Source organism: Aulonocara stuartgranti (genome assembly GCF_965226115.1).
Source record: "Aulonocara stuartgranti genome assembly, chromosome: 19".
NCBI lineage: Eukaryota > Metazoa > Chordata > Actinopteri > Cichliformes > Cichlidae > Aulonocara > Aulonocara stuartgranti.
In genome coordinates, this window is record NC_138955.1 from 29,446,455 (window position 1) to 29,462,864 (window position 16,410).

The window sequence follows — 16,410 nt, forward strand, 5'->3', positions numbered from 1 at the left end:
CTTTTCAGCGCAGCGATGAAAATCTGCCTGCCTATTAACCCCCGCCCTGTATTTGAAGGACGCAGAGCTCGTCACCCGGGCCAGAAGGACGTCTTTTGGAAGGCCATCTTCGCCGTATTCAAAGAGCAAAGACCCAACATCGCCGGTGCAGACCCTTCATTGTGGACAATGATGCTGCTGGGGTTTTTTTCATTGAGAGGATTCTCACTTCCTGTTTGAAAGCTGCAAATTGCTGAAGAGCTGCAAAAGTCATGCGAGTTACTCTTCAGTGGCCAGCAAAGCATGCGGTGACCCCTTCCTTCACCTCAAATGATTACCGCCAAGTCGCCTCGGGCCGAATGGGCACGTGCTCTGAATTGCACTAATTCTTTTCAGCGCAGCGATGAAAATCTGCCTGCCTATTAACCCCCGCCCTGTATTTGAAGGACGCAGAGCTCGTCACCCGGGCCAGAAGGACGTCTTTTGGAAGGCCATCTTCGCCGTATTCAAAGAGCAAAGACCCAACATCGCCGGTGCAGACCCTTCATTGTGGACAATGATGCTGCTGGGGTTTTTTTCATTGAGAGGATTCTCACTTCCTGTTTGAAAGCTGCAAATTGCTGAAGAGCTGCAAAAGTCATGCGAGTTACTCTTCAGTGGCCAGCAAAGCATGCGGTGACCCCTTCCTTCACCTCAAATGATTACCGCCAAGTCGCCTCGGGCCGAATGGGCGCGTGCTCTGAATTGCACTAATTCTTTTCAGCGCAGCGATGAAAATCTGCCTGCCTATTAACCCCCGCCCTGTATTTGAAGGACGCAGCGCTCGGCACCCGGGCCAGAAGGACGTCTTTTGGAAGGCCATCTTCGCAGTATGCAAAGAGCAAAGACCCAACATCGTCGGTGCAGACCCTTCATTGTGGACAATGATGCTGCTGGGGTTTTTTTCATTGAGAGGATTCTCACTTCCTGTTTGAAAGCTGCAAATTGCTGAAGAGCTGCAAAAGTCATGCGAGTTACTCTTCAGTGGCCAGCAAAGCATGCGGTGACCCCTTCCTTCACCTCAAATGATTACCGCCAAGTCGCCTCGGGCCGAATGGGCGCGTGCTCTGAATTGCACTAATTCTTTTCAGCGCAGCGATGAAAATCTGCCTGCCTATTAACCCCCGCCCTGTATTTGAAGGACGCAGCGCTCGGCACCCGGGCCAGAAGGACGTCTTTTGGAAGGCCATCTTCGCCGTATTCAAAGAGCAAAGACCCAACATCGCCGGTGCAGACCCTTCATTGTGGACAATGATGCTGCTGGGGTTTTTTTCATTGAGAGGATTCTCACTTCCTGTTTGAAAGCTGCAAATTGCTGAAGAGCTGCAAAAGTCATGCGAGTTACTCTTCAGTGGCCAGCAAAGCATGCGGTGACCCCTTCCTTCACCTCAAATGATTACCGCCAAGTCGCCTCGGGCCGAATGGGCGCGTGCTCTGAATTGCACTAATTCTTTTCAGCGCAGCGATGAAAATCTGCCTGCCTATTAACCCCCGCCCTGTATTTGAAGGACGCAGAGCTCGTCACCCGGGCCAGAAGGACGTCTTTTGGAAGGCCATCTTCGCCGTATTCAAAGAGCAAAGACCCAACATCGCCGGTGCAGACCCTTCATTGTGGACAATGATGCTGCTGGGGTTTTTTTCATTGAGAGGATTCTCACTTCCTGTTTGAAAGCTGCAAATTGCTGAAGAGCTGCAAAAGTCATGCGAGTTACTCTTCAGTGGCCAGCAAAGCATGCGGTGACCCCTTCCTTCACCTCAAATGATTACCGCCAAGTCGCCTCGGGCCGAATGGGCACGTGCTCTGAATTGCACTAATTCTTTTCAGCGCAGCGATGAAAATCTGCCTGCCTATTAACCCCCGCCCTGTATTTGAAGGACGCAGAGCTCGTCACCCGGGCCAGAAGGACGTCTTTTGGAAGGCCATCTTCGCCGTATTCAAAGAGCAAAGACCCAACATCGCCGGTGCAGACCCTTCATTGTGGACAATGATGCTGCTGGGGTTTTTTTCATTGAGAGGATTCTCACTTCCTGTTTGAAAGCTGCAAATTGCTGAAGAGCTGCAAAAGTCATGCGAGTTACTCTTCAGTGGCCAGCAAAGCATGCGGTGACCCCTTCCTTCACCTCAAATGATTACCGCCAAGTCGCCTCGGGCCGAATGGGCGCGTGCTCTGAATTGCACTAATTCTTTTCAGCGCAGCGATGAAAATCTGCCTGCCTATTAACCCCCGCCCTGTATTTGAAGGACGCAGCGCTCGGCACCCGGGCCAGAAGGACGTCTTTTGGAAGGCCATCTTCGCAGTATGCAAAGAGCAAAGACCCAACATCGTCGGTGCAGACCCTTCATTGTGGACAATGATGCTGCTGGGGTTTTTTTCATTGAGAGGATTCTCACTTCCTGTTTGAAAGCTGCAAATTGCTGAAGAGCTGCAAAAGTCATGCGAGTTACTCTTCAGTGGCCAGCAAAGCATGCGGTGACCCCTTCCTTCACCTCAAATGATTACCGCCAAGTCGCCTCGGGCCGAATGGGCGCGTGCTCTGAATTGCACTAATTCTTTTCAGCGCAGCGATGAAAATCTGCCTGCCTATTAACCCCCGCCCTGTATTTGAAGGACGCAGCGCTCGGCACCCGGGCCAGAAGGACGTCTTTTGGAAGGCCATCTTCGCCGTATTCAAAGAGCAAAGACCCAACATCGCCGGTGCAGACCCTTCATTGTGGACAATGATGCTGCTGGGGTTTTTTTCATTGAGAGGATTCTCACTTCCTGTTTGAAAGCTGCAAATTGCTGAAGAGCTGCAAAAGTCATGCGAGTTACTCTTCAGTGGCCAGCAAAGCATGCGGTGACCCCTTCCTTCACCTCAAATGATTACCGCCAAGTCGCCTCGGGCCGAATGGGCGCGTGCTCTGAATTGCACTAATTCTTTTCAGCGCAGCGATGAAAATCTGCCTGCCTATTAACCCCCGCCCTGTATTTGAAGGACGCAGAGCTCGTCACCCGGGCCAGAAGGACGTCTTTTGGAAGGCCATCTTCGCAGTATGCAAAGAGCAAAGACCCAACATCGCCGGTGCAGACCCTTCATTGTGGACAATGATGCTGCTGGGGTTTTTTTCATTGAGAGGATTCTCACTTCCTGTTTGAAAGCTGCAAATTGCTGAAGAGCTGCAAAAGTCATGCGAGTTACTCTTCAGTGGCCAGCAAAGCATGCGGTGACCCCTTCCTTCACCTCAAATGATTACCGCCAAGTCGCCTCGGGCCGAATGGGCGCGTGCTCTGAATTGCACTAATTCTTTTCAGCGCAGCGATGAAAATCTGCCTGCCTATTAACCCCCGCCCTGTATTTGAAGGACGCAGAGCTCGTCACCCGGGCCAGAAGGACGTCTTTTGGAAGGCCATCTTCGCCGTATTCAAAGAGCAAAGACCCAACATCGCCGGTGCAGACCCTTCATTGTGGACAATGATGCTGCTGGGGTTTTTTTCATTGAGAGGATTCTCACTTCCTGTTTGAAAGCTGCAAATTGCTGAAGAGCTGCAAAAGTCATGCGAGTTACTCTTCAGTGGCCAGCAAAGCATGCGGTGACCCCTTCCTTCACCTCAAATGATTACCGCCAAGTCGCCTCGGGCCGAATGGGCACGTGCTCTGAATTGCACTAATTCTTTTCAGCGCAGCGATGAAAATCTGCCTGCCTATTAACCCCCGCCCTGTATTTGAAGGACGCAGAGCTCGTCACCCGGGCCAGAAGGACGTCTTTTGGAAGGCCATCTTCGCCGTATTCAAAGAGCAAAGACCCAACATCGCCGGTGCAGACCCTTCATTGTGGACAATGATGCTGCTGGGGTTTTTTTCATTGAGAGGATTCTCACTTCCTGTTTGAAAGCTGCAAATTGCTGAAGAGCTGCAAAAGTCATGCGAGTTACTCTTCAGTGGCCAGCAAAGCATGCGGTGACCCCTTCCTTCACCTCAAATGATTACCGCCAAGTCGCCTCGGGCCGAATGGGCGCGTGCTCTGAATTGCACTAATTCTTTTCAGCGCAGCGATGAAAATCTGCCTGCCTATTAACCCCCGCCCTGTATTTGAAGGACGCAGCGCTCGGCACCCGGGCCAGAAGGACGTCTTTTGGAAGGCCATCTTCGCAGTATGCAAAGAGCAAAGACCCAACATCGTCGGTGCAGACCCTTCATTGTGGACAATGATGCTGCTGGGGTTTTTTTCATTGAGAGGATTCTCACTTCCTGTTTGAAAGCTGCAAATTGCTGAAGAGCTGCAAAAGTCATGCGAGTTACTCTTCAGTGGCCAGCAAAGCATGCGGTGACCCCTTCCTTCACCTCAAATGATTACCGCCAAGTCGCCTCGGGCCGAATGGGCGCGTGCTCTGAATTGCACTAATTCTTTTCAGCGCAGCGATGAAAATCTGCCTGCCTATTAACCCCCGCCCTGTATTTGAAGGACGCAGCGCTCGGCACCCGGGCCAGAAGGACGTCTTTTGGAAGGCCATCTTCGCCGTATTCAAAGAGCAAAGACCCAACATCGCCGGTGCAGACCCTTCATTGTGGACAATGATGCTGCTGGGGTTTTTTTCATTGAGAGGATTCTCACTTCCTGTTTGAAAGCTGCAAATTGCTGAAGAGCTGCAAAAGTCATGCGAGTTACTCTTCAGTGGCCAGCAAAGCATGCGGTGACCCCTTCCTTCACCTCAAATGATTACCGCCAAGTCGCCTCGGGCCGAATGGGCGCGTGCTCTGAATTGCACTAATTCTTTTCAGCGCAGCGATGAAAATCTGCCTGCCTATTAACCCCCGCCCTGTATTTGAAGGACGCAGAGCTCGTCACCCGGGCCAGAAGGACGTCTTTTGGAAGGCCATCTTCGCAGTATGCAAAGAGCAAAGACCCAACATCGCCGGTGCAGACCCTTCATTGTGGACAATGATGCTGCTGGGGTTTTTTTCATTGAGAGGATTCTCACTTCCTGTTTGAAAGCTGCAAATTGCTGAAGAGCTGCAAAAGTCATGCGAGTTACTCTTCAGTGGCCAGCAAAGCATGCGGTGACCCCTTCCTTCACCTCAAATGATTACCGCCAAGTCGCCTCGGGCCGAATGGGCACGTGCTCTGAATTGCACTAATTCTTTTCAGCGCAGCGATGAAAATCTGCCTGCCTATTAACCCCCGCCCTGTATTTGAAGGACGCAGCGCTCGGCACCCGGGCCAGAAGGACGTCTTTTGGAAGGCCATCTTCGCCGTATTCAAAGAGCAAAGACCCAACATCGCCGGTGCAGACCCTTCATTGTGGACAATGATGCTGCTGGGGTTTTTTTCATTGAGAGGATTCTCACTTCCTGTTTGAAAGCTGCAAATTGCTGAAGAGCTGCAAAAGTCATGCGAGTTACTCTTCAGTGGCCAGCAAAGCATGCGGTGACCCCTTCCTTCACCTCAAATGATTACCGCCAAGTCGCCTCGGGCCGAATGGGCGCGTGCTCTGAATTGCACTAATTCTTTTCAGCGCAGCGATGAAAATCTGCCTGCCTATTAACCCCCGCCCTGTATTTGAAGGACGCAGAGCTCGTCACCCGGGCCAGAAGGACGTCTTTTGGAAGGCCATCTTCGCAGTATGCAAAGAGCAAAGACCCAACATCGCCGGTGCAGACCCTTCATTGTGGACAATGATGCTGCTGGGGTTTTTTTCATTGAGAGGATTCTCACTTCCTGTTTGAAAGCTGCAAATTGCTGAAGAGCTGCAAAAGTCATGCGAGTTACTCTTCAGTGGCCAGCAAAGCATGCGGTGACCCCTTCCTTCACCTCAAATGATTACCGCCAAGTCGCCTCGGGCCGAATGGGCGCGTGCTCTGAATTGCACTAATTCTTTTCAGCGCAGCGATGAAAATCTGCCTGCCTATTAACCCCCGCCCTGTATTTGAAGGACGCAGAGCTCGTCACCCGGGCCAGAAGGACGTCTTTTGGAAGGCCATCTTCGCCGTATTCAAAGAGCAAAGACCCAACATCGCCGGTGCAGACCCTTCATTGTGGACAATGATGCTGCTGGGGTTTTTTTCATTGAGAGGATTCTCACTTCCTGTTTGAAAGCTGCAAATTGCTGAAGAGCTGCAAAAGTCATGCGAGTTACTCTTCAGTGGCCAGCAAAGCATGCGGTGACCCCTTCCTTCACCTCAAATGATTACCGCCAAGTCGCCTCGGGCCGAATGGGCACGTGCTCTGAATTGCACTAATTCTTTTCAGCGCAGCGATGAAAATCTGCCTGCCTATTAACCCCCGCCCTGTATTTGAAGGACGCAGAGCTCGTCACCCGGGCCAGAAGGACGTCTTTTGGAAGGCCATCTTCGCCGTATTCAAAGAGCAAAGACCCAACATCGCCGGTGCAGACCCTTCATTGTGGACAATGATGCTGCTGGGGTTTTTTTCATTGAGAGGATTCTCACTTCCTGTTTGAAAGCTGCAAATTGCTGAAGAGCTGCAAAAGTCATGCGAGTTACTCTTCAGTGGCCAGCAAAGCATGCGGTGACCCCTTCCTTCACCTCAAATGATTACCGCCAAGTCGCCTCGGGCCGAATGGGCGCGTGCTCTGAATTGCACTAATTCTTTTCAGCGCAGCGATGAAAATCTGCCTGCCTATTAACCCCCGCCCTGTATTTGAAGGACGCAGCGCTCGGCACCCGGGCCAGAAGGACGTCTTTTGGAAGGCCATCTTCGCAGTATGCAAAGAGCAAAGACCCAACATCGTCGGTGCAGACCCTTCATTGTGGACAATGATGCTGCTGGGGTTTTTTTCATTGAGAGGATTCTCACTTCCTGTTTGAAAGCTGCAAATTGCTGAAGAGCTGCAAAAGTCATGCGAGTTACTCTTCAGTGGCCAGCAAAGCATGCGGTGACCCCTTCCTTCACCTCAAATGATTACCGCCAAGTCGCCTCGGGCCGAATGGGCGCGTGCTCTGAATTGCACTAATTCTTTTCAGCGCAGCGATGAAAATCTGCCTGCCTATTAACCCCCGCCCTGTATTTGAAGGACGCAGCGCTCGGCACCCGGGCCAGAAGGACGTCTTTTGGAAGGCCATCTTCGCCGTATTCAAAGAGCAAAGACCCAACATCGCCGGTGCAGACCCTTCATTGTGGACAATGATGCTGCTGGGGTTTTTTTCATTGAGAGGATTCTCACTTCCTGTTTGAAAGCTGCAAATTGCTGAAGAGCTGCAAAAGTCATGCGAGTTACTCTTCAGTGGCCAGCAAAGCATGCGGTGACCCCTTCCTTCACCTCAAATGATTACCGCCAAGTCGCCTCGGGCCGAATGGGCGCGTGCTCTGAATTGCACTAATTCTTTTCAGCGCAGCGATGAAAATCTGCCTGCCTATTAACCCCCGCCCTGTATTTGAAGGACGCAGAGCTCGTCACCCGGGCCAGAAGGACGTCTTTTGGAAGGCCATCTTCGCCGTATTCAAAGAGCAAAGACCCAACATCGCCGGTGCAGACCCTTCATTGTGGACAATGATGCTGCTGGGGTTTTTTTCATTGAGAGGATTCTCACTTCCTGTTTGAAAGCTGCAAATTGCTGAAGAGCTGCAAAAGTCATGCGAGTTACTCTTCAGTGGCCAGCAAAGCATGCGGTGACCCCTTCCTTCACCTCAAATGATTACCGCCAAGTCGCCTCGGGCCGAATGGGCACGTGCTCTGAATTGCACTAATTCTTTTCAGCGCAGCGATGAAAATCTGCCTGCCTATTAACCCCCGCCCTGTATTTGAAGGACGCAGAGCTCGTCACCCGGGCCAGAAGGACGTCTTTTGGAAGGCCATCTTCGCCGTATTCAAAGAGCAAAGACCCAACATCGCCGGTGCAGACCCTTCATTGTGGACAATGATGCTGCTGGGGTTTTTTTCATTGAGAGGATTCTCACTTCCTGTTTGAAAGCTGCAAATTGCTGAAGAGCTGCAAAAGTCATGCGAGTTACTCTTCAGTGGCCAGCAAAGCATGCGGTGACCCCTTCCTTCACCTCAAATGATTACCGCCAAGTCGCCTCGGGCCGAATGGGCGCGTGCTCTGAATTGCACTAATTCTTTTCAGCGCAGCGATGAAAATCTGCCTGCCTATTAACCCCCGCCCTGTATTTGAAGGACGCAGCGCTCGGCACCCGGGCCAGAAGGACGTCTTTTGGAAGGCCATCTTCGCAGTATGCAAAGAGCAAAGACCCAACATCGTCGGTGCAGACCCTTCATTGTGGACAATGATGCTGCTGGGGTTTTTTTCATTGAGAGGATTCTCACTTCCTGTTTGAAAGCTGCAAATTGCTGAAGAGCTGCAAAAGTCATGCGAGTTACTCTTCAGTGGCCAGCAAAGCATGCGGTGACCCCTTCCTTCACCTCAAATGATTACCGCCAAGTCGCCTCGGGCCGAATGGGCGCGTGCTCTGAATTGCACTAATTCTTTTCAGCGCAGCGATGAAAATCTGCCTGCCTATTAACCCCCGCCCTGTATTTGAAGGACGCAGCGCTCGGCACCCGGGCCAGAAGGACGTCTTTTGGAAGGCCATCTTCGCCGTATTCAAAGAGCAAAGACCCAACATCGCCGGTGCAGACCCTTCATTGTGGACAATGATGCTGCTGGGGTTTTTTTCATTGAGAGGATTCTCACTTCCTGTTTGAAAGCTGCAAATTGCTGAAGAGCTGCAAAAGTCATGCGAGTTACTCTTCAGTGGCCAGCAAAGCATGCGGTGACCCCTTCCTTCACCTCAAATGATTACCGCCAAGTCGCCTCGGGCCGAATGGGCGCGTGCTCTGAATTGCACTAATTCTTTTCAGCGCAGCGATGAAAATCTGCCTGCCTATTAACCCCCGCCCTGTATTTGAAGGACGCAGAGCTCGTCACCCGGGCCAGAAGGACGTCTTTTGGAAGGCCATCTTCGCAGTATGCAAAGAGCAAAGACCCAACATCGCCGGTGCAGACCCTTCATTGTGGACAATGATGCTGCTGGGGTTTTTTTCATTGAGAGGATTCTCACTTCCTGTTTGAAAGCTGCAAATTGCTGAAGAGCTGCAAAAGTCATGCGAGTTACTCTTCAGTGGCCAGCAAAGCATGCGGTGACCCCTTCCTTCACCTCAAATGATTACCGCCAAGTCGCCTCGGGCCGAATGGGCGCGTGCTCTGAATTGCACTAATTCTTTTCAGCGCAGCGATGAAAATCTGCCTGCCTATTAACCCCCGCCCTGTATTTGAAGGACGCAGAGCTCGTCACCCGGGCCAGAAGGACGTCTTTTGGAAGGCCATCTTCGCCGTATTCAAAGAGCAAAGACCCAACATCGCCGGTGCAGACCCTTCATTGTGGACAATGATGCTGCTGGGGTTTTTTTCATTGAGAGGATTCTCACTTCCTGTTTGAAAGCTGCAAATTGCTGAAGAGCTGCAAAAGTCATGCGAGTTACTCTTCAGTGGCCAGCAAAGCATGCGGTGACCCCTTCCTTCACCTCAAATGATTACCGCCAAGTCGCCTCGGGCCGAATGGGCACGTGCTCTGAATTGCACTAATTCTTTTCAGCGCAGCGATGAAAATCTGCCTGCCTATTAACCCCCGCCCTGTATTTGAAGGACGCAGAGCTCGTCACCCGGGCCAGAAGGACGTCTTTTGGAAGGCCATCTTCGCCGTATTCAAAGAGCAAAGACCCAACATCGCCGGTGCAGACCCTTCATTGTGGACAATGATGCTGCTGGGGTTTTTTTCATTGAGAGGATTCTCACTTCCTGTTTGAAAGCTGCAAATTGCTGAAGAGCTGCAAAAGTCATGCGAGTTACTCTTCAGTGGCCAGCAAAGCATGCGGTGACCCCTTCCTTCACCTCAAATGATTACCGCCAAGTCGCCTCGGGCCGAATGGGCGCGTGCTCTGAATTGCACTAATTCTTTTCAGCGCAGCGATGAAAATCTGCCTGCCTATTAACCCCCGCCCTGTATTTGAAGGACGCAGCGCTCGGCACCCGGGCCAGAAGGACGTCTTTTGGAAGGCCATCTTCGCAGTATGCAAAGAGCAAAGACCCAACATCGTCGGTGCAGACCCTTCATTGTGGACAATGATGCTGCTGGGGTTTTTTTCATTGAGAGGATTCTCACTTCCTGTTTGAAAGCTGCAAATTGCTGAAGAGCTGCAAAAGTCATGCGAGTTACTCTTCAGTGGCCAGCAAAGCATGCGGTGACCCCTTCCTTCACCTCAAATGATTACCGCCAAGTCGCCTCGGGCCGAATGGGCGCGTGCTCTGAATTGCACTAATTCTTTTCAGCGCAGCGATGAAAATCTGCCTGCCTATTAACCCCCGCCCTGTATTTGAAGGACGCAGCGCTCGGCACCCGGGCCAGAAGGACGTCTTTTGGAAGGCCATCTTCGCCGTATTCAAAGAGCAAAGACCCAACATCGCCGGTGCAGACCCTTCATTGTGGACAATGATGCTGCTGGGGTTTTTTTCATTGAGAGGATTCTCACTTCCTGTTTGAAAGCTGCAAATTGCTGAAGAGCTGCAAAAGTCATGCGAGTTACTCTTCAGTGGCCAGCAAAGCATGCGGTGACCCCTTCCTTCACCTCAAATGATTACCGCCAAGTCGCCTCGGGCCGAATGGGCGCGTGCTCTGAATTGCACTAATTCTTTTCAGCGCAGCGATGAAAATCTGCCTGCCTATTAACCCCCGCCCTGTATTTGAAGGACGCAGAGCTCGTCACCCGGGCCAGAAGGACGTCTTTTGGAAGGCCATCTTCGCAGTATGCAAAGAGCAAAGACCCAACATCGCCGGTGCAGACCCTTCATTGTGGACAATGATGCTGCTGGGGTTTTTTTCATTGAGAGGATTCTCACTTCCTGTTTGAAAGCTGCAAATTGCTGAAGAGCTGCAAAAGTCATGCGAGTTACTCTTCAGTGGCCAGCAAAGCATGCGGTGACCCCTTCCTTCACCTCAAATGATTACCGCCAAGTCGCCTCGGGCCGAATGGGCACGTGCTCTGAATTGCACTAATTCTTTTCAGCGCAGCGATGAAAATCTGCCTGCCTATTAACCCCCGCCCTGTATTTGAAGGACGCAGCGCTCGGCACCCGGGCCAGAAGGACGTCTTTTGGAAGGCCATCTTCGCCGTATTCAAAGAGCAAAGACCCAACATCGCCGGTGCAGACCCTTCATTGTGGACAATGATGCTGCTGGGGTTTTTTTCATTGAGAGGATTCTCACTTCCTGTTTGAAAGCTGCAAATTGCTGAAGAGCTGCAAAAGTCATGCGAGTTACTCTTCAGTGGCCAGCAAAGCATGCGGTGACCCCTTCCTTCACCTCAAATGATTACCGCCAAGTCGCCTCGGGCCGAATGGGCGCGTGCTCTGAATTGCACTAATTCTTTTCAGCGCAGCGATGAAAATCTGCCTGCCTATTAACCCCCGCCCTGTATTTGAAGGACGCAGAGCTCGTCACCCGGGCCAGAAGGACGTCTTTTGGAAGGCCATCTTCGCAGTATGCAAAGAGCAAAGACCCAACATCGCCGGTGCAGACCCTTCATTGTGGACAATGATGCTGCTGGGGTTTTTTTCATTGAGAGGATTCTCACTTCCTGTTTGAAAGCTGCAAATTGCTGAAGAGCTGCAAAAGTCATGCGAGTTACTCTTCAGTGGCCAGCAAAGCATGCGGTGACCCCTTCCTTCACCTCAAATGATTACCGCCAAGTCGCCTCGGGCCGAATGGGCGCGTGCTCTGAATTGCACTAATTCTTTTCAGCGCAGCGATGAAAATCTGCCTGCCTATTAACCCCCGCCCTGTATTTGAAGGACGCAGAGCTCGTCACCCGGGCCAGAAGGACGTCTTTTGGAAGGCCATCTTCGCCGTATTCAAAGAGCAAAGACCCAACATCGCCGGTGCAGACCCTTCATTGTGGACAATGATGCTGCTGGGGTTTTTTTCATTGAGAGGATTCTCACTTCCTGTTTGAAAGCTGCAAATTGCTGAAGAGCTGCAAAAGTCATGCGAGTTACTCTTCAGTGGCCAGCAAAGCATGCGGTGACCCCTTCCTTCACCTCAAATGATTACCGCCAAGTCGCCTCGGGCCGAATGGGCACGTGCTCTGAATTGCACTAATTCTTTTCAGCGCAGCGATGAAAATCTGCCTGCCTATTAACCCCCGCCCTGTATTTGAAGGACGCAGAGCTCGTCACCCGGGCCAGAAGGACGTCTTTTGGAAGGCCATCTTCGCCGTATTCAAAGAGCAAAGACCCAACATCGCCGGTGCAGACCCTTCATTGTGGACAATGATGCTGCTGGGGTTTTTTTCATTGAGAGGATTCTCACTTCCTGTTTGAAAGCTGCAAATTGCTGAAGAGCTGCAAAAGTCATGCGAGTTACTCTTCAGTGGCCAGCAAAGCATGCGGTGACCCCTTCCTTCACCTCAAATGATTACCGCCAAGTCGCCTCGGGCCGAATGGGCGCGTGCTCTGAATTGCACTAATTCTTTTCAGCGCAGCGATGAAAATCTGCCTGCCTATTAACCCCCGCCCTGTATTTGAAGGACGCAGCGCTCGGCACCCGGGCCAGAAGGACGTCTTTTGGAAGGCCATCTTCGCAGTATGCAAAGAGCAAAGACCCAACATCGTCGGTGCAGACCCTTCATTGTGGACAATGATGCTGCTGGGGTTTTTTTCATTGAGAGGATTCTCACTTCCTGTTTGAAAGCTGCAAATTGCTGAAGAGCTGCAAAAGTCATGCGAGTTACTCTTCAGTGGCCAGCAAAGCATGCGGTGACCCCTTCCTTCACCTCAAATGATTACCGCCAAGTCGCCTCGGGCCGAATGGGCGCGTGCTCTGAATTGCACTAATTCTTTTCAGCGCAGCGATGAAAATCTGCCTGCCTATTAACCCCCGCCCTGTATTTGAAGGACGCAGCGCTCGGCACCCGGGCCAGAAGGACGTCTTTTGGAAGGCCATCTTCGCCGTATTCAAAGAGCAAAGACCCAACATCGCCGGTGCAGACCCTTCATTGTGGACAATGATGCTGCTGGGGTTTTTTTCATTGAGAGGATTCTCACTTCCTGTTTGAAAGCTGCAAATTGCTGAAGAGCTGCAAAAGTCATGCGAGTTACTCTTCAGTGGCCAGCAAAGCATGCGGTGACCCCTTCCTTCACCTCAAATGATTACCGCCAAGTCGCCTCGGGCCGAATGGGCGCGTGCTCTGAATTGCACTAATTCTTTTCAGCGCAGCGATGAAAATCTGCCTGCCTATTAACCCCCGCCCTGTATTTGAAGGACGCAGAGCTCGTCACCCGGGCCAGAAGGACGTCTTTTGGAAGGCCATCTTCGCAGTATGCAAAGAGCAAAGACCCAACATCGCCGGTGCAGACCCTTCATTGTGGACAATGATGCTGCTGGGGTTTTTTTCATTGAGAGGATTCTCACTTCCTGTTTGAAAGCTGCAAATTGCTGAAGAGCTGCAAAAGTCATGCGAGTTACTCTTCAGTGGCCAGCAAAGCATGCGGTGACCCCTTCCTTCACCTCAAATGATTACCGCCAAGTCGCCTCGGGCCGAATGGGCACGTGCTCTGAATTGCACTAATTCTTTTCAGCGCAGCGATGAAAATCTGCCTGCCTATTAACCCCCGCCCTGTATTTGAAGGACGCAGCGCTCGGCACCCGGGCCAGAAGGACGTCTTTTGGAAGGCCATCTTCGCCGTATTCAAAGAGCAAAGACCCAACATCGCCGGTGCAGACCCTTCATTGTGGACAATGATGCTGCTGGGGTTTTTTTCATTGAGAGGATTCTCACTTCCTGTTTGAAAGCTGCAAATTGCTGAAGAGCTGCAAAAGTCATGCGAGTTACTCTTCAGTGGCCAGCAAAGCATGCGGTGACCCCTTCCTTCACCTCAAATGATTACCGCCAAGTCGCCTCGGGCCGAATGGGCGCGTGCTCTGAATTGCACTAATTCTTTTCAGCGCAGCGATGAAAATCTGCCTGCCTATTAACCCCCGCCCTGTATTTGAAGGACGCAGAGCTCGTCACCCGGGCCAGAAGGACGTCTTTTGGAAGGCCATCTTCGCCGTATTCAAAGAGCAAAGACCCAACATCGCCGGTGCAGACCCTTCATTGTGGACAATGATGCTGCTGGGGTTTTTTTCATTGAGAGGATTCTCACTTCCTGTTTGAAAGCTGCAAATTGCTGAAGAGCTGCAAAAGTCATGCGAGTTACTCTTCAGTGGCCAGCAAAGCATGCGGTGACCCCTTCCTTCACCTCAAATGATTACCGCCAAGTCGCCTCGGGCCGAATGGGCACGTGCTCTGAATTGCACTAATTCTTTTCAGCGCAGCGATGAAAATCTGCCTGCCTATTAACCCCCGCCCTGTATTTGAAGGACGCAGCGCTCGGCACCCGGGCCAGAAGGACGTCTTTTGGAAGGCCATCTTCGCCGTATTCAAAGAGCAAAGACCCAACATCGTCGGTGCAGACCCTTCATTGTGGACAATGATGCTGCTGGGGTTTTTTTCATTGAGAGGATTCTCACTTCCTGTTTGAAAGCTGCAAATTGCTGAAGAGCTGCAAAAGTCATGCGAGTTACTCTTCAGTGGCCAGCAAAGCATGCGGTGACCCCTTCCTTCACCTCAAATGATTACCGCCAAGTCGCCTCGGGCCGAATGGGCGCGTGCTCTGAATTGCACTAATTCTTTTCAGCGCAGCGATGAAAATCTGCCTGCCTATTAACCCCCGCCCTGTATTTGAAGGACGCAGAGCTCGTCACCCGGGCCAGAAGGACGTCTTTTGGAAGGCCATCTTCGCCGTATTCAAAGAGCAAAGACCCAACATCGCCGGTGCAGACCCTTCATTGTGGACAATGATGCTGCTGGGGTTTTTTTCATTGAGAGGATTCTCACTTCCTGTTTGAAAGCTGCAAATTGCTGAAGAGCTGCAAAAGTCATGCGAGTTACTCTTCAGTGGCCAGCAAAGCATGCGGTGACCCCTTCCTTCACCTCAAATGATTACCGCCAAGTCGCCTCGGGCCGAATGGGCGCGTGCTCTGAATTGCACTAATTCTTTTCAGCGCAGCGATGAAAATCTGCCTGCCTATTAACCCCCGCCCTGTATTTGAAGGACGCAGCGCTCGGCACCCGGGCCAGAAGGACGTCTTTTGGAAGGCCATCTTCGCAGTATGCAAAGAGCAAAGACCCAACATCGTCGGTGCAGACCCTTCATTGTGGACAATGATGCTGCTGGGGTTTTTTTCATTGAGAGGATTCTCACTTCCTGTTTGAAAGCTGCAAATTGCTGAAGAGCTGCAAAAGTCATGCGAGTTACTCTTCAGTGGCCAGCAAAGCATGCGGTGACCCCTTCCTTCACCTCAAATGATTACCGCCAAGTCGCCTCGGGCCGAATGGGCGCGTGCTCTGAATTGCACTAATTCTTTTCAGCGCAGCGATGAAAATCTGCCTGCCTATTAACCCCCGCCCTGTATTTGAAGGACGCAGAGCTCGTCACCCGGGCCAGAAGGACGTCTTTTGGAAGGCCATCTTCGCAGTATGCAAAGAGCAAAGACCCAACATCGCCGGTGCAGACCCTTCATTGTGGACAATGATGCTGCTGGGGTTTTTTTCATTGAGAGGATTCTCACTTCCTGTTTGAAAGCTGCAAATTGCTGAAGAGCTGCAAAAGTCATGCGAGTTACTCTTCAGTGGCCAGCAAAGCATGCGGTGACCCCTTCCTTCACCTCAAATGATTACCGCCAAGTCGCCTCGGGCCGAATGGGCGCGTGCTCTGAATTGCACTAATTCTTTTCAGCGCAGCGATGAAAATCTGCCTGCCTATTAACCCCCGCCCTGTATTTGAAGGACGCAGCGCTCGGCACCCGGGCCAGAAGGACGTCTTTTGGAAGGCCATCTTCGCCGTATTCAAAGAGCAAAGACCCAACATCGCCGGTGCAGACCCTTCATTGTGGACAATGATGCTGCTGGGGTTTTTTTCATTGAGAGGATTCTCACTTCCTGTTTGAAAGCTGCAAATTGCTGAAGAGCTGCAAAAGTCATGCGAGTTACTCTTCAGTGGCCAGCAAAGCATGCGGTGACCCCTTCCTTCACCTCAAATGATTACCGCCAAGTCGCCTCGGGCCGAATGGGCACGTGCTCTGAATTGCACTAATTCTTTTCAGCGCAGCGATGAAAATCTGCCTGCCTATTAACCCCCGCCCTGTATTTGAAGGACGCAGAGCTCGTCACCCGGGCCAGAAGGACGTCTTTTGGAAGGCCATCTTCGCCGTATTCAAAGAGCAAAGACCCAACATCGCCGGTGCAGACCCTTCATTGTGGACAATGATGCTGCTGGGGTTTTTTTCATTGAGAGGATTCTCACTTCCTGTTTGAAAGCTGCAAATTGCTGAAGAGCTGCAAAAGTCATGCGAGTTAC